Consider the following 22769-nt stretch of genomic DNA (forward strand, 5'->3'; position numbering starts at 1 on the left):
ATCAGAGGGACAAACGGGAAAGTCCTTTAAACCTGGAAGGGAGGAGGTGGGGTGCACTGAGAGGGGCACCAGCACCTTAGTCCCTCGCAGGGGCCCAGGCGGGGACTGCGCCTTGGAAAGAGCCGCTCAGGGGAAGGTGAGAATGGCCGAAAGCCTGATGCTATGGCCTGAGGTCTCCAGTAAAACACCGGCTGGACAAGCAGCGACTTAGCAGGGCCTCCGAGGGTGGAGAACCACGAGCTGGACCACAGCCTGAGCAGGGCCTGGGGAAGAGCCCCAAATGGCCGAAATGGACTCTCCACCAACCCCAGAGGATGCCCAGAGCAGGTCACATCCACTTAGGGCACTCCAGGGATGTGGCATTGTGACCCAGAGGTGAGGAGTAGTCACCCTGCTGTGTCTGTGCCTCACATGGGATTCGTTCAACAACATTTATCCACCACAAACTCTAACCTGATGCTAGTGTGTGGGGAGTGGGGGGGTATTATACTGGTTTCCTGGCGCTGCTGGAACAAATGACCACAAACTACATGACTTAAAACAAAAGAAAGGCATCGTTTGCAGTTCTGGAGTCCAGAAGTCCCAAAGCAAGGTGTTGGCAGGGCTGCACTCCCTCTGGAAGCCCTAGGGGAGAGGCCTTGCTTGCCTCTTTCAGCCTCTGCTGGCGTCAGCCTTCCTTGTGGCCACATCGCTTCCCTCCCCGCCCCCCTCTCCACATGACTTTCTCCTCTGGGTCTGTGTCTCCTCTCTGTCTCTCAGAAGGACACTTGTCATTGGATTTAGGGCCCACCTAGCTAAGCCAGGGTGATCATCTCCAGATCTTTAACTTGATGACAACGCAAAGACCCTACTTCTGCATAAGGCGATGTGGTTCCAGGGCTTAGGATGGGGACATAGCTTTTGGGGGCCACTATTCAACCCCCTCCAGGCTGTGATAGCAGTGACACTTCCACGGCACTTCCCTGGCCCAGGACTGTTCTCAGCACTTCCCACAATTGACTCATTTCACCCTCACATCCCTGTGGGATGGGGACTAGCACGACCCCGTTCACAGGTGAGGGAGCTTCCAGTCTACAGAGCAGGCTGATGGAAAAAATTACATAATTTGCCACAAAGTACAAGTATTAAATCAGGCAGGATGTGAGCCCAGCTCCTAACCACTAGGCTACCTTGCCCTGGGCCCAAGTGGGTCACTGGAAGGGTAGGCAGATAACCCCTATTGTAGGCCTCCAGTGCCACCATCTCCTTAGGGACTCTGGACACCTGGGTGTAGCCCAACCTGGTTTGGAGGACACAGGTGCTTGGACGGGACCTGCTGGCTCCAGGAGGGGAGGCTGAGTTTTCTCCCTGGTCACTCTTCCCTGGAAGGCTGAGCTGCCCAGGGGGTTGGGGGTCAAGGCTGGCAGCCCCAGGCTCTGATCATCTCTTCCAACATCCATGTTGGTTTGACTTGACCTGGCAGTTTCCTTTCCCCTAAAACAGAAGAGCAGCCCCACCCCACCACCTTCCTCAGCATATGCCCGAATCTCTGTCCGAGGAACTCCTGCCCTCCCCGAGGGCCAGCTGGGCGGGGAGTGCTGATGCCAGGGACCCTCTGTGCTGGGAGTGCCAGCATCAAGGACCCTGTCTTCCCCACGAGGTGTCTGCAGGGTGGGTTCCCACCCCCTCTCTCACCTGGATTGTGTAAGCTTCGTGAGCTCATGCCCAGTGCTTGGCATGCTGAGGGATCTCAATAGATGTTTGTGGAATGAATGATGGATGACCCATGCAGCTGGGTGGGCCCATCCCTGATCTGGGCCCCCTCTCGGCTCCAGATCTTGGCCCTTCTCTGGCCTGAGGAGTCCCAGCTTTGTCCATTTCTCTTTCCTGCTGTCACACCTCTCGTGCTGTACCCGTGCCCAGAGGGGACAGATGGGAGACCCCGGCCATCCCCTAGCCAGGCCCACCAAGGCCAAAGTACAGAAGGAGGCCACTTTCCATATGTATCCAGAGATTAATTCATCCCTTGATAAACAATAGAATTGAAAATTCTGTATATAGCAGGTCTTAGATGACTGAAAATCACGAAAACATCAACGATGACTGAGTTTAATTGTTATTGCACAGGTCTGGCTGTCTGTTGATGGCCCAATAACATTTGCGTGAGAAATAAAATAGACATAGATAATTTACAAATCTTTGTATATTTTCCATAACATTTATTGTTTTTGTCTTCATTTCAGCAAAATCACCGATTATGATATAATAACAATTTTCACATAAATTGGCTTTATTGACAGAAATAATCTAAAGGGTGAGTCTTGCACATCTTTTGTAAAATGTGGTCAAACATTTCTGAACCTGTGGTCCTGGGATTTAAGCTGCTTTGTAGCTACCATCTTCTCTCTGGGGACAGTCTCACGTTTGCCTGAGGATTTCAATGAAGGTCACAACCCAGGGCTGGGTTTTAACAGAGGGTCCTGATGCCACTGCCTTGTCCTAGGGCCAGCCTTAGGCGTCCTGTAGACCGTCCTTCACTCTGCCCAGCTGCCTTCTGGACCTGTTGCATGCTTCAGTTACCCTACACGCTGTGGGCCTGCTCGATGGTTTTTTTAAATCAAGTTAGTTGTCAACATTCAAAAATGGAAACATTTTCACATAAAGACCTGGCTTTTTAGTTTCTTTTAAAATTCAAAAAGCCATCAGCCTTGGCATACCTTTCTGCAAGGCAATATCCAACCAAGCCTGGCAGGGGGGTCTCCAATAGCCAATCATCCTTTCTCCTAAAGTGAGAGAACTCCCAGTCTGGGGCTGGGCACATGGATACCCAAGAAAGAAACGACATTTCTCTGTCTCTCTTGTGGCTGGGTGCACCATGTGACTAGGTTCTGGCCAATAGGAGATGAGCTGAAGAGACATGTATAACTTGCAGGTCGTGCCTTTGAAGGGAGCCAGTTTGCCCTCCATCTTCCCTTGCCCCCTTCCTGTTGGCTGGAAGGTGGAGGTGCTGGTGGGTGGTCTTCAAGCATCCAGCTGAGGACAACACCCTAAGGATGGCAGACCCACAATTTGGAAGCCTGGGTGAAGCAAAGCTACCATGCCCAGTCACACTTCTATCTCATCTAAGCCACTGTCACGGGCAGGCCACCACTGAGTGTCCCCTTTAGATGAGACCCCACTCTCCAGTTTACCGCAGTCCCCACCACCCCCTAAGCTTTCCCAGCACCAAGGTCAGCTGACATCTGCTAATGAACTTGTGCTGTTATTTTTCCCCTAATCCCTGCCCACTGCCCACCTGGCCCCACGGGCATTTGAGTTTAGGACCACTGTTGTCAACCCTCAAAAACAAAAGGCAAGACACCTGCTTTCCAGTATCTTGGCGCTGCTCACTCCTGTTTTTCTGAGGATACCCTCAGTGACTCCAGGGCTCCCCCTTCTGGGGAGGCCAACTTTATTGACTCATTGGCGGTTTGTGGGCACCTTCTCACTGGAGAAGGGAAAAAAACCAGTATCTGGCAGTAAATGTAAGGTGTAAAATGAAGGACAAATGGGGCCACATGTCACAGCCCCTTGACCAGCGTTCAGCATGGCTCTCTGTGTCTGCCTGCTGTCCCCATTACTGCTCCAGGGGGCATCTAGTCAGAGCCAGGGGCGGGATTGGTCTTGGACGTCTGACCCCAAACCTATGTGGCTCCCTTCTGTGCAGCTAGAGATCCAGGGACGTGAGCTGGCTGACAGCCAATGTCCCAGTTGCAGTGACAGACAGGGAGCTTAGTCCACAGTTACAAGTACCCATGGTATGCCTAGAATGGGCAAAAAGCCTGTATTTAGGACACTTCCTTTCCCCCAATACGCTCATTAATAAGTGACCCTAAAGCAGCTTTGTCTGAGGGCTTCAAAAAGGTATTGCCAATATTGTGTTCAGCCCCATAAATGCATTTAGGGTTGAGTGCCGCTCCTCTGCCCCATGGACCATGCCAACTTAACCCCTTTGTGGGTCATGGGGACGGGAGCAGGCACACCTGCTACTCCATAAGTGGTCACCGAGAGCAGCCTCAGCATCCCTAGGGCTGTGTGAGGAATGCCGGATCCCCAGCCCCAGCCCAGACCTAGTGAACCAAAAATCTGCTTTTTAACGAGATCCTGAGGAGATTTGTGCCCACAAACAAGTTTGAGAATCACCAACTTAGCAAAATGGATGAGAATGGAATGAGTCTAGGCTTTGAAATAAAACACACCGGATTCCAGCTGTCCCCTTACTAGCTGCGTGAGCTGGGGCATGTCTCCTAAGCTCTGATCCTCAGCTATGAAAAGGGAGAGAGAATATTAGGTGGACCCATGTGAAGTTGACCTTTTTTGTAGGTAAAAAAAAAAAGGCCAAATATAATCAATTTCATATGGTTCAACCTAATGCTTATCTTACTAGGTTGTCATGGGAATTGATTTTAAAATGAGATAAAATATACAAAACACCTGGTATGTGGCAGATGTTCTCTCAATGGCATAGCCTTGATCCCCCTTACCACCATCCCCTTAGGTTCTCATGAAACCATGCAAAAGGCCCAGGATCCACACAATGCTCATTAAACCTGATTCCTCAACAGAAGCTGCTGGCACGTGGGCAGGTGGTTATTTTCATGGCCATGGGAAGCTTGTACAGGGGCACCTGCCATCATCACTGCTTCAAAGTGTTTCCCATTTCACATCCAGATGAAGAAACGGAATCCCAGATAGCCTGGTGGTGACTCCAGGCCACAGAGATACTGGATGCTGACTCCGTCCCCAGAAAAGGGGACACCAGAGTGTCCCCTCCTCTATTCTCTCAGGGTCGTACAGCACATCTGAGGGACCATCATCCCAATGGGTTTCCAGTCTTCCCCGGAAAAAGCATGCTTCCTGCTTCTGTGTGGAAAGTCATCGCCAGGAAGGGTCGGTTGAAGTCAGTGCCTGGAGGGGGTGTGGGGTCAAGGTTGGGGTGAGGCCTGGGTGTGATGCTGGTGACCTCAGTGGCCTCTGAGCCCTCCTCTTCCAGAGTCATCACAGCCTTGTGAATGACCTGCAAGGAAAATTCTGGAATCATCTATTGACCCCATAGGAGGGATCAACCGGGCCTTTACTTTTGTACTATTTTTTTATTCCCTTACTTAACCCCACACTTCACCATCCGCTCACTGACCCAGTCACCTATCCTTCTGTCCACCCTTTGGATTGTGGGACTTGTCACCCAACATGTTACAGATCTGTTTATTTGTTGTTGTGCCCTGCCACGCACTAGATCCCATGCGCTAGATTATGACTGTGTTCTGTTCACTGCTCGGTCATTGAACTTAATCTCCACCTGGGACCTAGTGATCCCTTGCTCTACCATCACTATGTCACCTTCATCATCACCGAGGTCTGTGGAAGGCCACCTAACCTGAAGTCAGAGGACTCTGCTCTGCATCTCCCCTGCCCCCATGATGTGATCTTGGACAAGTCACTTCCCCTCTCAGATGGGGCTCAGGGTCTCCAATTATCTGATGAGGCAACAGAAGCTCAGAGAAGTGGTGTGGCTTTGCCTAAGCTCACACAGCTAGGATGGGACACAGTCAGGGCTCAGACTCAGGTCTGTTTGACCTCCAAGTCCATGCTCCTTCCCTCACCCTCCACTGTCCCTTCTGGAATGTGTGTGACATGGAGGACCTGGGGACGCAGTGCTATCCGAGAAAAAGAATGTACCTTGGGTGTCAAATGGTTTGACTTGGGCTCAAACCCTGGCTTGATGCTAACTAACTAGCAGTGGTAACCTGGGGGGATTTTCTTAGCCTCTTTAAGCCCCAGTTTCCTCGTCGATAAGATGGGGATGACAGCACTTACCTCATCAGTTTGTTGCGAGGTGTTGGCGTGGTACCTGGCACAGAGCAGAGCTCAGTGAATGTCCAAGGAGAGGGGCCGCTGGTGCCTGTGGGCTACAAGCTCTCCACCTCCCCCTGCCCCTGACTTGTCCTCAGCCCTCTGCTTCCTCCCTCTGTGGTTCTCCCCTGAGAGCACGGCTCTGGGCATTTCCCTCTGTGCTCTGTACCTAGGGCCAGGTCTGACTTGTGTCCCTCCACTCTGCCCTCCACAGATCTTTCTAGATCTTTCTAGAGCACAAATGTCATCATGCTCCTTTCCATGCTTACAGCCGCCGAGTGCATTCCCATTTGGCCTCAGGATAGAGTCCCAGGTCATCAGAGTGGTTTACAGGGTCTTCCAGGGCCTCAGCTCCACCCAGATGGGGGGACTTTCAGTTCCCCAAGGCCCCAGCCTCTTCTCCCCAGGCTGTCCCCACGCTCCCTCTCAGGCCCTTCTTTCCACAGCTTGTCCTTCAGGCCTAAAATCAGGAGTGACCTTCCCAGGAGGCTTCCTCTGAGCTTCCAACCCTGACGGTGTGCACGTCAACTGCCTTCCCTTTCCTTGCCTGTCACCTGAGGGCAGGAATGGGGCCTTATTCCCTGTGGGATCCCCTGTGTCTTGTAGTAGTAGGTGTGCAATAATGTGGAATAAATGCAGAGAAGCAACTAGTAACTTGCAAAGTTATAGAAAACCATCTCCCGTCTTTAAGAGGATACCGCACATCTTCCAGGAGTTGACAAAAGACATTGAGAGCTCCCCCACCACCAAAACCTGATCCCCAACTTACTCTAGAGATGTTCAGTGCAGGCTTCCCTGGGAGCCTCTGCCCACAGGCACCCGTGAGAGGAGCATCTCTAGTCCATAGGTGCTGGAAATGGAAAATTTGGGGAAATAGAAATTGAGTTCTCTGTGGAGGGAAGAAATTGGTTTGCTGTTGAGATCCCGTTTTACACGCGCCTCCCTGCAGGCTCCAGCCCCCACCCGTCTAACCAGCCTCACAACTGCAGCCTTCTCACCCCCTTTCCCGCCTCTGGTCTCTCTGCCCATTCAACCCCCTCCTCTCCAAGGGGCAGCTGGGAGAGCTTTCTAAAAGGCACACTCTCCTCCATTCAGCATCTGTCCCGGGCTCCCTTTCCCTCTCCCACTGTTTTAGGGCCTGGAGCTCCGGCCCGTCAAGATACTGATTCCGGCCCTGATATCGGTTCCCCTACATTAAACCCAGAACATATGGGGTTTAAACCGAAAGCACCCATCCCCTTTCCCTGCTTCTCTAAGTTACATTCATATGTAACTATTGGTTTTTTTGTATCCTTGAACTTCACAAGGCAAATAGATGCTACAAATTGTTAAAAGCCCAGGTGGCCTCAAGCTGGGCTCACACTGAAGTTTGGCTAATTACCACTTCTTAAGGTTTCTTACAGGGAAACTGATGTCAAGAAGCTAAAACTTCTCAGACCTCAACTCCTTGGCTTCCTGGCGCCGGAATCCACCATCCACCACTGAGACGATTGAAGGACACCCATCTGCGATTCCCTTATCTCTGCAAGCAGCCTCACAGGACCAAATGCAGGCTGGTGGGAAAGCGCTGACCATCAAGGCCACAGGCTCCCCCTCCCTACCAGCAGCCACATCCTTCACAACCTTTAAAACCCCTTGCCTCCCATCTCTCCAGGGGGCGGGAAAAATCTGAGAGCTCTCATCTCCCGGCTGACCTCACCCGAAATAAAAGCTCTTTCCTTGCCATAAGCCTGCCGTTCCAGTCTTTATTTGGCCCCTCTTGTGTGGTGGGTAAAGAACCTGGGTATGTATCTGGTAACAGTACCTCCCAGGTTTGCAGCAGAGCTGGGACCAAAACAAGCCTCCAGACTCCCGGTTCAGTGCTCCCTCTCAGGCCCCACCCTGGGCCCCACCCAGGGAGGCCAGAGACAGTGCCCTGATGGGGTGACAGTGCCCCGGGGATGACAGTGTCCTGGGGTGACAGTGCCCTGATGGGGTGACAGTGCCCTGGGATGACAGTGTCCTGGGGTGACAGTGCCCTAGGGAGTGATAGTGCCCTGGGTGAGGTGACAGTCCCCTGGGGATGGCAACACCCTGAGAGTGACAGTGCCCTGGGGGGGAGTGTCACAATGCCCTGGTGGATGATATTGCCCTGGGGGTGACAGTACACTGGGTGTGACAATGCCCTGGGAGGGTGACAGCGCCCTGAGGGTGACAGTGTCCTAAGAGGTGATGGTGTCCTGAGGGGTGACAGTGCCCTAGGGTGAGCATGCACTGAGGGGGCCTGCAGGGTGACTGAGCGAGGACAAGGATCCGCTTCCCGGGGACCCTGCTGTGGTGGTCTACCTTGTCCTGAGCAGACTTCCCACTTGATGGGAGCTCTGGGCAGTGGGGCGTCTTCCAGCCCAGTTGGGGAGGAGAAGGAAGGTGGTGGCATTCCCAACGTGGTCCATCTGCACACGGTGCACTGCAGCTCGGGGACATGCAGGAAGCCGTGGCGGGCCTTGTGCTTCATCATGGGGACCTGCCCGGCCCTGTGCTCATCCACAAAGAACTCCTTTGGGCTGGTGGCACACCGGTCAAAGGGTCGCGCCCACCAGGCTGAGGGGAGGGGAAGTGCCGTTGCCACCCTTGGCGGTAAATCTTCATCCATGCATACTTGAGTAATGCCTCACTGGCTCAGGAGAATAACTTTTCTTCTTTAAAAAAAAATCTGTCTTCTCATCTGTAAAATGGGAACGTTAATCTTAGCCTTGTCTGCTTCATCCAGGTGTGGCCAGATGAGATCATGGGTGTGAATACCCCTGGAAACCCGCAAAGCCCTGTACAACTATGAGGACAGACTTCATCAGCTGGATTAAGGAGTGTGATCAAGGAGCGAGGCACCTAATCTTATTGGCTTTTGGAGGAAATAAAGGACCTCCCTTCCTGATGATTCTTTCCGCTCTAACCACGCCTCCTGGGACCTGCCGGAGGAAGGGAATTCATGCTTCTTAGTTCAGCAGTTGGGAATTCATGCTTCTTAGTTCAGCAGTTGCCGTGTACAGGGTTACTCAAAGTGGAGACCCCAGCCCTCCTGTAGCCACCACCTGTGCAGGGAAGGGAGGAGAGTTTCTTCAAATGCAGGCTCTTGAGTCCCTGACTCACCTCGCCCCTAAATCAGAGTCTCTTGGGGGTAAATGCAGGATACCCACATTTTAAACAAGCTCTCTAGGGAGTTCTTATGCACACTGAATTTGGAAAAATCCTTCTATGAAAACAAACTGAACAAGTACCATTAAAACAGGACAGATGATGAGTTCCCCGTCACTGGAGGTATTCAAGCAGAGGCATTAAGAATTCAGTAGGCAGACACTTATTGAGTATCTCCTATAGCTAAGTCAGCAGGGGAGGCTTCCTGGATGCTGTCAAGAGTGGGGCTGGGGTGTGATTGGGCCCCAGTTCCCAGGAGATCTACATAGTATCTCTCACCTCTGAGGAGCCCGTGATTCACGAGGATTGCTGCAGTTTCGCTCCCGAGCTCTTCCGTCCAGGCCCCCATCTTCCCCCGGCTCTGCTTCTCTACATACTCATGGATGCACGTCCCGGCCTCCACCAGCTCCTGGGTGGCCCCCGGGCCCAGCCCGCTGAACAGCCTGGCCCACGGTCAGGAGGAGCTGAGGGTCCTGCACAGGAAGACTGAGCAGCAGCTCCCGGAAGCCCTCCTGGATCTCGGCCTTGGGTACCATGGTGAGGTTGAACCCCAGGCCTTCCAGGAGCTGGGTCCTGCTGGCCTCCGGGGCCCCAAGGAAGAGCATGGCCGGGGCCAAGGCGATGCTCCCTGGGGAGAAGAGAATGTCCTCTCCAGGGCGTCCAAAGCCAGCTGTCTGTAGAGGTTGAAGGCCAAGTCTACGCTGCTCACGGCAATTTCAAGGCCCGGCAGGCCTGGGAGGGCTGTCCTGCGGGCCGGGGTCGATAAGATGGGAATCTTCTTGGTTAACCAGGGGCAGACGGTGAGATGCAGCAGTGAGCATAGTGACCAGCGGCCACCACCCAGGGACCTCCATCTCTGGGGTCCTTGCTCTGGAAGCAGGAGCATGGAGAGAAAACAACAACAACAACAATAATAGTAGCAAATGATATTCATGCACCACCAGGTCTGTGCCAGGCATCACGCTAACTCTTCACAGGCATTTCCTCCTCGTCCTCACCTCAGCCCATCAGGGGAGGCACTGTTTTTACTCCCCCATCTGAACAGAAGCGCGCAGACGCTGTGCACCTGCCAGGGGCACCCCGCACCGCAGTGCACGCGGGGGCGCTGTTCTTCCCCAGGGGCTGAGGCTCTGCTCCCTCCAAGCCCGTCCCCGGGTTCTGGACGCGTCACAGGTCTCAAGTCAGCGGAGTCTTCTCCAGCTGCTTCCCTTGGCTTGGAGGGGCCCCCCTGCCCTCTCTGGGGGGCTCCATCGTGTCCTCCCCCCTCCTGCTTCCTGCTCACACGCAGGGAATGGGTCTCATTTGAGAAACTCAGAGCCCCGCCTCCAGCTGACCCCTCTTCAGTCCTGGTCCCCCACATCCCAGACTGTGACTGTGGGTGAGTCACTTAGCCCGTCTGAGCCCCGTTCCTCGGCCCTGGGCTTGGACTTGAAGAGAGCGCCTGGAGGGAAGGTGGGGAGGTGCCTCGTGGTGCAGGGAGGAGGCTTGGCGACCCAGGCTCAGCCAGAGGCTCTGCTGCGCAGGAACCCAGCGACCTTTGACCTTCCTCAAGTTACTTTAGCCCTTGGGTCCTCCAAGTCCTCTGGGGGGTGGGGCTGAGATTGCCCACTCGCAGAGTTGTAGGAATTCAAAGTGATCATGCACCAAGCTGACCCAGCCCGGGGCCTGCACAGAGAATTCCCCCGGGAAGCAGCAGATGTTATTACCCCAGTGGACGTGAGGCCTTGACTAGTGATTCTGACTCAGCAGATCTCGGTAGAGCCTAGAACCTATTTTAGCAAAGGCCTGAGCTGACCCTTGGCTCCACTTAGGGAGCCACCGTGATCCTTTGAAAAGATAAATCAGACTCATTCATTCACTTCCTGCTGGAGACTACCAATGGCTCGCATCACACTGAAGAGAAATCCCACACTCCTCACTGCCACTTAGCTGGCCCTGTGTGATCTGGCTCTGGACAACCTTCTGGCCTCATCTCTGACCATGCTTCCCTCCCTCCCTCTGCTCTAGCCACCCTGGCCTTCTTGCTATTCTAGAACTTAGCAAGCTCATTCCTGCCTCAGGACCTTTGCACCTACTGTTGGCTGCCTAGAACAGCCTTTCTCCAGCCCTTTCCATGGCTCACTCCCTGACTTCACTCAGTTCTCTGCTCAAAGGGCATCTCCTCAGAGAGGGCCCACCTCTGTCCTTGTCATTCTATGCCCTGCTTTGTTTTTTTTACACCCATCTGGGATGATCTGACATATTTATCTGGCTTCCTCACTAGAAGGTAAGCTTCATGAGGGCAGATATCCTGTCTGCATCATTCACTGCTCAATCCCTAGTGCTCAGCACAGAGTGGACACTCAAACAGCATTTGTTGAGAGAACAAATGGTCCTTGGGCTACCCTCTAGAAAACCTCATCCTAGGGCTTTGGCCCTCCCCGTGGAGCACAGGCATTTCCCCAGCCTTCTGGGCCCCCACCTCCTAACACCCCATCATTCCTAGCTCCCCCCACCACAAACCTGCTTGGCCCTGCTGGGATTGGGTTAATTATTGACAGGATTGGTCATCCTCACCCCACTCCATCCTGCTGTGATTTTCCATGTGACCTTGGGCAGCTCTGAACCTTTCTGAACTCGAGTTCTCGTCTATAAAAGGAAGAAGCACTGAACTCAGCCTCCAGGAAAGCCTGGTCTGTAAGCTTTGTTCCACGTTGAGTATTTCTTGGCAGAGACCAGACGGGCCTCCATTTCTTCATTTGCCTGGTGATCTGCTTTGTGACTGCCGTGGCTTCGTTGAGAAGTTTTTGGAAAGTTCATTTCCTTGTTGCATTTAACTTTCACTCCTTCGCTCATTTATTCATTCAAACCACAGAGCTTTCGAGCTGACCGGACGCCACAGTCCAATCTGAACATTGTACAGATGGGGAAACTGAGGCCCAGAGGGAAGCTTGTTCATTCACTCATTGCCTCACTTGTTCAACAAATATTCAGCAGTCAGGACATGAGGGGCCCTGCCTGAAAGGAGCTCACCAGTTATTGTGGGAGACAGAAATGCAGAGAGCTGATTCCAGATCTGTGAGCAATGTCAGTCAGAGGTGGCCTACAAGAGGTAACCGGGGAGCCCGCGGGGACATGGAAGGCAGGGAGTTCCTGGAAGGCTTCCTGGAGGAGGTGGCCCCTGAACTGAGACTGGAAGATGGATCAGGAGAAGCCAGGAAAGGGTTTCAGCAGAGGGAAGAGCGTGCTCGAGGTCCTGGAGGTGGGGTGAGCCGGCCCCACTCCAGACGGTCACCTATATGTGCAGGTCTTGGAGCATGAGCGTGCATGTGTGTGTGTGCACGTGTGTGTGTGCATGCACATGTGTGTCTCGTGATGAGATAACCTGTGGCAGGTTCACGGAGCCAGCTGGGGGGCCAGGACTGCAGCCCCACCCACAGCCCCACACTCACCTGAAATGGAATGTTCTCCATGAGACTTGGAAGGAGCTGGGGAGATTCAGCAGGTCTGCATGGTCCCCGACACAGAAGTTCGTCCCTGAGGGGAGGATTGTGACAGACTCTACTGAGGTTGCCCTTGGCCCAGTGTCCACCCTCAGCACAACAACAATGAGGAAAACAACCTGCCCTCAATTCAGGCTGGAAATCCACGCATGGAGAAGAGAGCGCTATGGAGCACGGGTGGTGCTCTTCATCTGGGGCTGGTGTCCTGGGCCTGAGTCTCCACTACACCACTGAATGGCAGCCTGACCCTCTCCTGAGCCTCAGTTTCCCCCTTTGCCCTCCTTACCACTCAAGTTTGCTGTGAAGATTAATTTAGTGGTGTGTACGGACATTCTTGGAGAGCAGTAAAGGGCTGAGCTAATTGGAGCGATGCTCCAGCCTCTCCTGGCTTTGTTCTCTCATCCAACACGCATCTGGGGTCACCTACTCCCCGCCAGGCTTCTGTGCAGACGTCCAGGTCAGAGTACTTGCCTCCACGGAGCTCGGGCCATGACTCTCCGAAATGTCGTGATTGCTTATTTATTTTGGCTATAGTGTTCTAATTTGGCTAAATTGTAATGACCAGTTCTTCAGGGAAGTCGATAGAACTTTCCACTTTAATGTAGCATGAACAGAAAAGTTAACATGTACTCAACAGAAAGAGCATTTGCAACACTTTTGCAACTCAAATGCCTTGTGCTTCCTGAGTTGGCTTGGTGGCAGGGATGGCACAACAGTGGCCTGCTGACCGAGGGCAGAGACAAGGTTTACATGGGTTAGAGGGTGCGAGCCAGACTTATTTTCTCCCAGCTGTGTTGATTATTATTTTATTTTTGCTCTGCTCATCCACAGCCTGGACATAAACACCCACACAGGCACTTCTTGACTTCTCAGGACCTTCAACGCTTTCTCCCGATATTCACTCAAGGGAGGGTACAGCAGAGGTCAAGCATGAGATTCATTGTGTTCATTCATTAGTTCATTCATTCATTCACTATGGAGTGCCCACTGCATGCTGAGGAGGCATTAAATACTGGGGAATAAGGCACAATCCTGCCCTCAAGGATTTTTTTATTTCTAATTTTCATTATGGAAGAATTCAAACATTCAGAAATAGAATAGCATAATGAACCCCCACATACCCAGTATCAGTTTTTCCATACTTCCCAATTTCTTAATCCCTTTGGATTGTTCTGAAGCAAATCCTACACATCCTTTCATTTTATCTATAAGAATAAAAAAAAATCACATCCACAATAGCATATTACACCCTAAAAAACCCATAATTCCTTAATGTTATCAAATATCAAGTTATTGTTTTTCTAACTGGTTCCCAAATGTTTTTTTATAGTTAGTTTGTTTGAATTAGGATCCAAACAAGGTCTACACGTGGTATTTAGTTAATATATCTCTAAGTCTCTCTCTCTATTGAGATGAAATTCACATAACATAAGATTAGTGATTTTAAAGTGTACAGTTCAGTGGTAATTAGTACATTCATGATGCTGTGTAACCATCACTTCTATCTAGTTTCAAACTATTTTTATCACCCCCCAAAAAGACTCCATACCCATTAAGCAGCCACTCCCCACTCTCCCCTCCCCCCAGTCACTGGCAACTACTAATCTGCTTTCCGTATCTCTGGATTTACCTATTCTGGACATTTTATGTAAATAGAATTGTACAGTATGTGGTCTTTTGTGTCTGGCTTCTTTCGCTTAGCATAATGTTTTCAAGGTTCATCCCTGTTGTAGCATGTATCAGAACTTCATTCCTTTTCATGGCTGAATAGTATTCCATCGTATGGATTTACCGCATTTTGTTTATCCATTGGTCAGTTGACGAACATTTGGTTGTTTCAGTTTTTTTGCTATTGTGAATAATGCTGCTATGAATGTTCATGTACAGGTTTTTGTGTGGACATATGTTTTCTTTTTTCTTGGGTATATACCTAGATGGGTCATTTGGTAACTCTATGTTTAGCTTTTTGAGGAACCACCAAACTGTTTTCCATAGCAGCTGCACCATTTTACATTCCTACCAGCAGTATACTAGGGTTCCAATTTCTCCGTATCCTTGACAATATTTGCTATTTTCTGTTACTATTATTATTATAACCATCCCAGTAGATGTGAGGTGGTATCTCATTGTGGTTTTGGTTTGCATTTCCCTAGTGATGAATGATGCTGAGTATCTATTCAGTGCTTATTGGCCATATGGATATCTTCTATGGAGAAATGTCTATTCAAGTCCTTTGCCCAGGTTTTAATTGGATTCTTTGTCTTTTTATTATCGAATTGTACATGTTCTTTAAATATTCCACCTACAATTCCCTCGTCAGATATGTAATTTGCAAATATTTTCTCTCATTCTGTAGGTCATCTTTTATTTTTCTATTTTTTCTTTTGTTGCTCATGCTTTTGGTGTCAGATCTAAGAATTCATTGCCAAATCCAAGGTCATGCAGATTTACTCCTATGTTTTCTTCTAAGAGTTTTATAGGTTTAGCTGTTACATTTAAGTCTTTGATCCATTTTGAGTTAATTTTTATATATAGTGCGAGGTAGAGGTCCACCTCTACCCACTCTGTTATCAAAGAATATGTTACAATATATTTTAATTGCAAGTTTACTTATTTGTGCCCATTCCTATGCTTAAAGCTCCTTGAGAGCTGGGCCCCTGACACTTTTCTACACTGTTGTATTCTCAGTAAGACAACAGCGATTAACACATAGTAGGTACTCCACAAATATTTAGTGAATAAATGAATGAATGAGTGAATAAATTGATGTAATTTTTGTTACAGAATGTGATTATTGATATGATTTAGTGACATCTTCTAACTTGCTATTTGTGTTCTATTTGATCTGTCTGTTTTGTCTTTTTTCCTTGTCTTATTTTTGGCTTATTTGAGTAGTTTTTATGTTTCCATTTTACTCAACTGTTGGCTTATTAGCTATACTTCTTTGTTTTATATTTTTTCAGCAGATTGAGGATTTACAATAAATCTTTAACTTACTACTATATACCTTCAAATAACATTATATCTCTTCAAGGAAAGTGTAAGAAGCTCACATCAATATCTTTGCTTTTTTCTCGCTCTGTCCTTTCTGTTATCGTCGTTTTTTCTTTCACTTTTACATATGTTAAACTCCACAATACATTGCAATTATTTTTGCCATAAACAGTTGGTTATCCATCAAAGAGATTTAAAATGGGAAAAAGTCGACTTATTTACCATTTCTGACACTTGTCATTTCTGGATTTAGATACCAATTTCCATCTGTGTCATTCTCCTTCTGTCCAAAGAACTTGCTTTAACGTTTTTTGTAATGCGGGTCTGCTGGTAGTGACTTGTCTAATCTTTTGTTTGTCTGAAAATATCTTTACTCTGCCTTCAATTTTGAGGAATATTTTTGCTGGGTGTAGAAATGTCACGTCATAAAACTACAATGATTTATTGTTATTATCTCTCACAATTCTGGCATTTGACTCTGACGAGGCTCGGTGAGCTGTTTTCACTCTGGTGTCACCTGTGGTTACTCTCTGACAATGGCTGGGGCTGAAGACCTCGAAGGCTTCCTCCCTTCCTGTCTGGTGGTCGATGCTGGCTGTCAACAAAGACCTCCGCTGGAGCTGTGGGGAGAAACACCTCCATGAGTCTCTTCCAGGCTCTCGGGCTTCCTCACAGTGGTGCGCTAGACGCAGAAGTCACAGGGAGTCATTGCACTCCGCCATATTGCTTGAGACAGTCATAAAGAGCTTCCCAGGGAGTGCCAAGGTCACATTGTGGGACGGGAAACATTGTTTTGGCTCTCTTTGGAAAATATATTCTCACATATGTTCCTTATTTCATAATTTAGATTTACGATGTATTTCTTCTTGTTTATTTCTTTTTCTTTTCCTTGTATTTTCTACTTTAACTACGTTTCTATTAATTTCATTTTTTGCCATATATTTATTTTGAAGGTCAAGTAAATTTATTTCCCTTCCTTTTCTCAATGGTCAAAATTGGAAGCATGTTTCAATCATCCTTTGGGAATAAGATATCAACTGTTTTTTCCAATCAAAATGTACTGTTTTTCCCACATGGAATATTATTCCCCCCTCCTCCCTTGAAATCTGGTGGCCATTTCCCACCCTAATGAGATGAGACCATCACAAATACTTTCCCTTTTCCTCTCTCTCTCTCTAATTCTGCTCTTCCCTTTCTGGAACATTTAAGAGCTCTTTATTTCTATTTTTTTTTTTATTGCCCCTTGTGCTGGAAAATGACTCTCTTAAATATATCCATGTCCCTATCCTTGGAACCTGTGAATGTTACCTTTATGCCAAAAAGAAAAGAGGGAGGGTCCTTGCAAATGTAATTAAGTGAAGGATCTTGAGATGGGGAGATCGTCCTGGATTAGCCACGTGGACCCTGAATGCTGTCACAAGTGTGCTTATAAGAGGTCGGCAGAGAGAGATTTGACACAGACAGAAGAAGAGAAATTGATGTGACTACAGAGGCAGAGGTTGGAGTGATGCACCCACAAGCCAAGGAGTGTTGGCAGCCACCAGAGTCTGGAAAAGGCAAGGAATGGATTCTGCGCTAGAGGCTGTGTTTTAAGTCACCCAGTTTGTGGTGATTTGTCACAGCAGCCATAGAAAACTAATGCATCCTGCAAGCTCTAGGTTGTGTCAAGTACAACCATGGAAGGAGAAGCAGTCTCTCTCCCCACACTGCGGGGGATGTTTGAGCACTACCTCTTGGAGGGTCCCCAGGGCCACTCCTTATTCTCTGGTCTCCTTGCTCTTGTCTGAGCCCCAGGGACAGGCAGACTCAGCCTATCCAGTCAGAGAGTCAAAGCCAGCCACCCCTCCAGGGGATCTCTGTGGGCCAAGATCTTCCCAGGATCCTCTGCTTTCTGAGCATCTCCCAGGACCTTCGACATCGGTCTCCACGTGCTTGCCCACCCGTGAGACAGGAAACCTCACCCTGGTTCTCTCTGCAGGTCCCCTACAGCCCACTGACCCGTCGATGCCCCACACCAACTTGATTAATATCTAGTGATTAATATCTCCCTTCCCTGTGTTGTCAACTATTCCTTCTCTCCAGGCTTCTCATCTTCAGCACTTAAACATGCTCAAGTTTGACTCAACATTAACTTTTATAAAAAAGTCTCTCTCCTTTTATCCCCCCTCTAGCTCCCTCTTGTGTCTCATCGTCTTTGATGCCAAATTGCTGGAAATAAACGTCTACACTTGCTGTACGCCTTGATCACCACTCACTCTCTTTGAAACTCTGCAGTCTGCTTTCTGCTTCCATGTCTCAACTGTAAACATTCCTGCAGGTCACCGAGACCTCTGTTTGGTTAGGTCCAGCCCCTTCTGTAGACACTCTTCTCCCTTTCTCTCTCTCTCATTGTTTCCCTACTAACTCTCTTCCTAGTCCTCTCCTGTGTCTTTGGGTGACCTCTCTTCCTGTCTGCTGTCCCTCTAAGGTGGGGATTATTGATGATTGGCCCTCAGGTCCTCTTCTCTACGCACTCTCACTAGGATGTTTCATCCTCTCCCAGCCTTAACATATCTCCGCATCTCGTGCTCAGATGTCTCTACTGAACTCAAGATCTGTAGAACCCACTGTGTACTGTTCTTTTATTTGTGGATGATGGTCAGACATCTCAGGTCTATATCCAAGCTCATGATCTTCCTCATAAAGCATCATTCTCCTCTTATACTACCCGTCTCACTAAATGGCATCTTCCAGTTTCCCAAGCTCCCAATCCTGCAACCTGAGATCATCTTTACTTCAGACTGTCCCTCCTTCTCCATGAGTAATTGATCACTCAGTCTTATCAATGATACCTCCTAAGTATGTCTCAAAATGTCCCTTTTTCTTGTCTTCACATCTACCTCCCCTGCTCAGTCTGCTATCACCCTTTGCCTTAATTTCTACTATTGCCTCCTACCTGTATGTCATTCCATTTAGGCAGAGCAGTGTAGACTTGTGCTAGGACAGTATTTGGTCTAAGGAAGTGGGTATGTAGCAGCCAGGAGGCCTCAGCGCTGATCATTTTACTGACTCCTGGGTTTTTACAGAGCTTCACACACAAATCGTGGAGTTTCAAGGAACATCGGCAGCTCCCCAGGATCGCTCAGCTTTCCAGAATGTAGCCAGGCTTAGAGATCCGAGGCCCCGACCTTCCTGCTTTATATCCATTAGCTGGGCACCTCCCACTCTGCAGGGCATTCTAGGCTTTCTTGAGATTGCTGTCCCCCACAAAGGACACCAGGGAAGCCCGTGGATCACACAAATCTGGGTTTATTAAACTTGCTGGGCAAGGGGGAGCACCACTTGAAGAGCATCTCGGTAATGTCTCAAAAGGGGGAAGTTAGGAGAAGTACTTACAGGATTTCATGGGCTAGAGTTAGTTCACAGTGGCTTTAGGGTGATAGTTAGAAGGCATGGGCAGAATTTACAAAGTAGGTGAGTAGTCAGTGGTCTTATCTTTGGAACCCGTGAGTCTGTGCAGAGTTACTCTGAAAACAGTTTGTCGTGGCCTTATGTTGGAACACATGGTCTGAACAAGCTACTCTTAATACAGTCTGGACCCAGAGAGTCCAAGTGGCAAGTCATGGTTGAGTACAGCCTATCTGGGTTGCAAGTCCTAGCACAGTTTGCTTTGCAAGTTGCAATTTCAGTCTCATTGCTTATTGGGGTTGACAACTTTGCCCAGAAAGAGGATGCTCTGGGTGTCTGGGGAATCGATGACCATCAGGAAGGGACCGTTAAAATACACAATGGTCGACAGGATCATTTTGCTAAGAAGAAGTGAATCTTTTTTTTGTGTGTGAGGAAGATCAGCCCTGAGCTACCATCTGTTGCCAATCCTCCTCTTTTTGCTGAGGAAGATTGGCCCTGGGCTAACATCGTGCCCATCTTCCTCTACTTTATATGGGACACCACCACAGCATGGCTCAACGAGTGGGGCGTAAATCCGCGCCTGGGATCCAAAACTGTGAACCCCCGGGCCACCGAAGCAGAGTGCTCGAAATTAACCACTACGCCACCAGGCCAACCCCAAGAAGTGAATCTTGGTGCCCACTGTAGCAGCTACTTCGGGGCCCTCCTCAGCTGTCTCAATCACAGACTTATGCCGCACCTATGGGGACAGCAGATTACACACGTAAATGTCCAGCAGGTTCTGGTACGGCTGAGAGCGGGGTAGGGGTGGAGTGGGGTGGTGGAACCCAGCCTTCGATGTGTGTTATCATTAGTAATATTATTAGTAACAGTAACAGCAGTAATCGATGGTCTTTTAGAGTAAATGCTCACCGACCACTGAAGTGCAGAGGCAGTGACAGCCAGCAGTGTCAGGTAATTTGGCCAAGGCTGTCTAACTATTAAGTGTCCACTCAAGATTTGAACCGAGTCTCACTGAGTCTGAAGCCACCATCGACAGCTGTGTGGCCAGAGGAAAGCCTTTGAGAAGCTCGAAGGAGAGGAACAAGTTGCATGGAGTCTGTGGGCATTTTCCCCCCATTTCCTCACCAACAAATGTGCATAAAATGGATGCTGGGCAAGTATAAACCTTTTAGCAATATATGAATCATCCCGTGTGTTCAACCTCAAAGTACCATCTTGTTTCCAGACACCTCTATTTCCCCATCAGCCTCTCCTGCCATCGCTTCCTGACTTACCCAGCCTGGAATATGAAAATCGCATCATTTGAATGACCCTCTGGTCAATATTTTAAGTAGATTCATTTTTCCTTCGTGTCAGCCACTGGTGGTCCCTCCATCCCTGTAGCCAGGGGAAACCTCGACTCCGGTAGCATCCAGCAGTCTGTTCCTTTTAGTCTGTGTCTGGACTGCAAGGTGCCTGGAGACCACACACCGGCACAGGTCAGTGACATTGGCTCCAGCCCCTAAGGGATCCTTAGTCATGCCTGCTAGAACTTTGAGGTTTACTGATGTCTCCTTGTCTCCCCCTCTCCAGACTTCTTGTCCCTTTGCTTCTCCAAGATGGATTCAGTAGACAACATCTCTCTCTACAGCACAGAGGGGAATAGGAGTCATTTGAGGGGAGCTCCCTGACTTGCCAACATGCTTAAAGCCACACTTTCATCCTCCCTGTCCTCTCTCTAGAATGAAAGGTGTGTGACACCTCTGGTCAAAAGGCTCCCCTCCTGTGTTGGGCATCCTATCCATCCCCCATTTCGCCATCTCTGATTAACCTCTTCTATCCTCAACCCCTCTTTCTCTCTGACTTTTATTATTTAAACATGCTCACATCTCTCATTTAAAAAAAAAGGAATGAAAATCCTCACTTTATCCAACATGACTCTCAAAGTCTCTTTTCTCCTCTTTCCTGCCTTTTGATACCAAATTGCTATGAAGCGATGTTAATATTGTAGACTCTCCAAATTGGCCTCTCGTCTTCCCACCCTCCACTATCATCCAGTTCCTGCCCTCTCCCTCCACTGTGGTTGTTCTTATCAAGATCACCAATTGTCAGCTGTTGGACTATTCTGGGGGACACTCGTCATTCTTCCCCTCCACGCTCTCCCAGCCCCGTTCCATACTGCTGACCACTCACTGCTGTTGCAACATCTTCTTCCTTTGGCCTTCACGAGACAACACTTTTCCTCCTGCACCTCTTCCTACTCATTTACTATCTCATTGGAGGTCTTTTCATGGTCTGCTTGTTCCCTTGTGTGTTGGAGTTTTGTTAAGGATGGCTCCAGGCTGTCGGCAGATACACGCTCTCGAGGATATCCATCACCGCCCATGATTTCACTTATCCACCTACACACGAAGACCATGAAATCCATCTCTCCAGCCCACATTTCCCTACTGACTTCAGATCCATAGAGCCCATTATTTGTTGGCCTTTCCTTCTTAGATGACCTACAGGCATCTCAAACTCCACATGTTCAAATCAGAGCTTATCATCTTCCTGCAGAAAAATGTTGTTCATTTGGTAAGCTTTAGCTCACAGAACAGTGTGTGAATTCCTGTTTCCCAAGTTCCCAGCCCAGCATCCTGGGGGTCATCCTTGATTCCTTCCTGTCCTCTGCACAATCACTAAGTCTTGTCGATTATACCTGTTAACATGTCTTCAATTAATCTCCTTTTCTCTACACACTGTCCCAATTCCTTGGCTCAGCCTAGAATGCCTGGTCATTCTGTTTCTCTTCTTTTCACCCAACTCACACCCATCCCCTATCCATGCTCCTCTCCTCAGCCAGAGTGATCTTGCTAAAGCATAATCTAATCAATACATTCCCCTTTTGTAATATGTCACTTTTACCCTCTTTGAATAAACTTTAAAATCATTGTGGATGATGTCAGTAAGATGGCTGAATAAGACATCCTTGACTCTTATCCCCCGCTCAACAACAATAATTTGGCATCCATCCGTGGACAAAAGTGCCTTTGTTGGGGCTGTGGGATCCAGCACCACGTGCCAAGGGAGCCAGGAGAACTCTCTCCTACCTGTGCATCAGGTAATAGTCATACAGACCTCAGCCCCAGCTCTGGACTCTGAAGCGGCCCGTGAACCGGCTCCAGCCCCTCTTGGCTGTGATCTGGAAGCCACTGCAGAACACTGATATCGATAATCACCCATGGATGAGAAAGTCCTTTGTGAAAGTCCTGGAGTCCAGTGGAGAAGTTCCGGCACGCACTTGGAGGAAAAAAAATCCAAGTTTGGATGCGTTGGAGAGAGTAAGAGGAACAGTTTCACTTTACCCATGTCACCCCTCTCCCGAGGCAGCAGAGCTCAGTGCCAAGATAACACTTCTCAGCCTGTGATTTCTCCCACGGGGGAAAGTAAGAGCATGTGAGTGGTCACCCGGCTTCCCTACCTGTGTGGGATGCTGCCGAAGAGGCCACTTCTCTCTTGCCCAATCCAGAGTGGGGCAGTGAGCGGCTGAGAGATCAGCAGCCAGGGCTTGGAACATATAGCGTTGTGGATCCTACAACCACGTCACAGATGCCATTGTGAGGCCCACTCACGAGCTGCTCAGTGCCTCACCCACAGATCCCCCCAACTGGCCTACGAGTACCCCCAGTGCTGCACGTGTCTCACTCCCACTCCCACCCCCCACTCCGTGGCTAGCTTCCTGTGCATGCTCCCCATGGCAGCAAGAGTGAGCTTTTTGGAAGAGCTTGGGAAGGACTAGTGTTAATTCTTCTGGAAATGTTTGGTCGAATTCACCAGCAAAACCACCTGGTTTGGGGCTTTTCTTCGTCTGGGGGATTTTTGATTATTAATTCAATC

The 22769-nt window shown here is 49.3% G+C and overlaps 1 pseudogene; it reads right to left on the reverse strand.

Annotated features, from left to right (window-relative positions):
• Positions 1-4831: 4831 nt before the first annotated feature.
• LOC101408227 (putative serpin A13) lies at positions 4832-9896 on the reverse strand (annotated as a pseudogene).
• Between the last annotated feature and the right edge of the window lie 12873 nt (positions 9897-22769).

This window comes from Ceratotherium simum, chromosome 24 (genome assembly GCF_057802395.1).
Source record: "Ceratotherium simum simum isolate JZ-2026a chromosome 24, ASM5780239v1, whole genome shotgun sequence".
NCBI classification, from domain to species: Eukaryota; Metazoa; Chordata; class Mammalia; order Perissodactyla; family Rhinocerotidae; genus Ceratotherium; species Ceratotherium simum.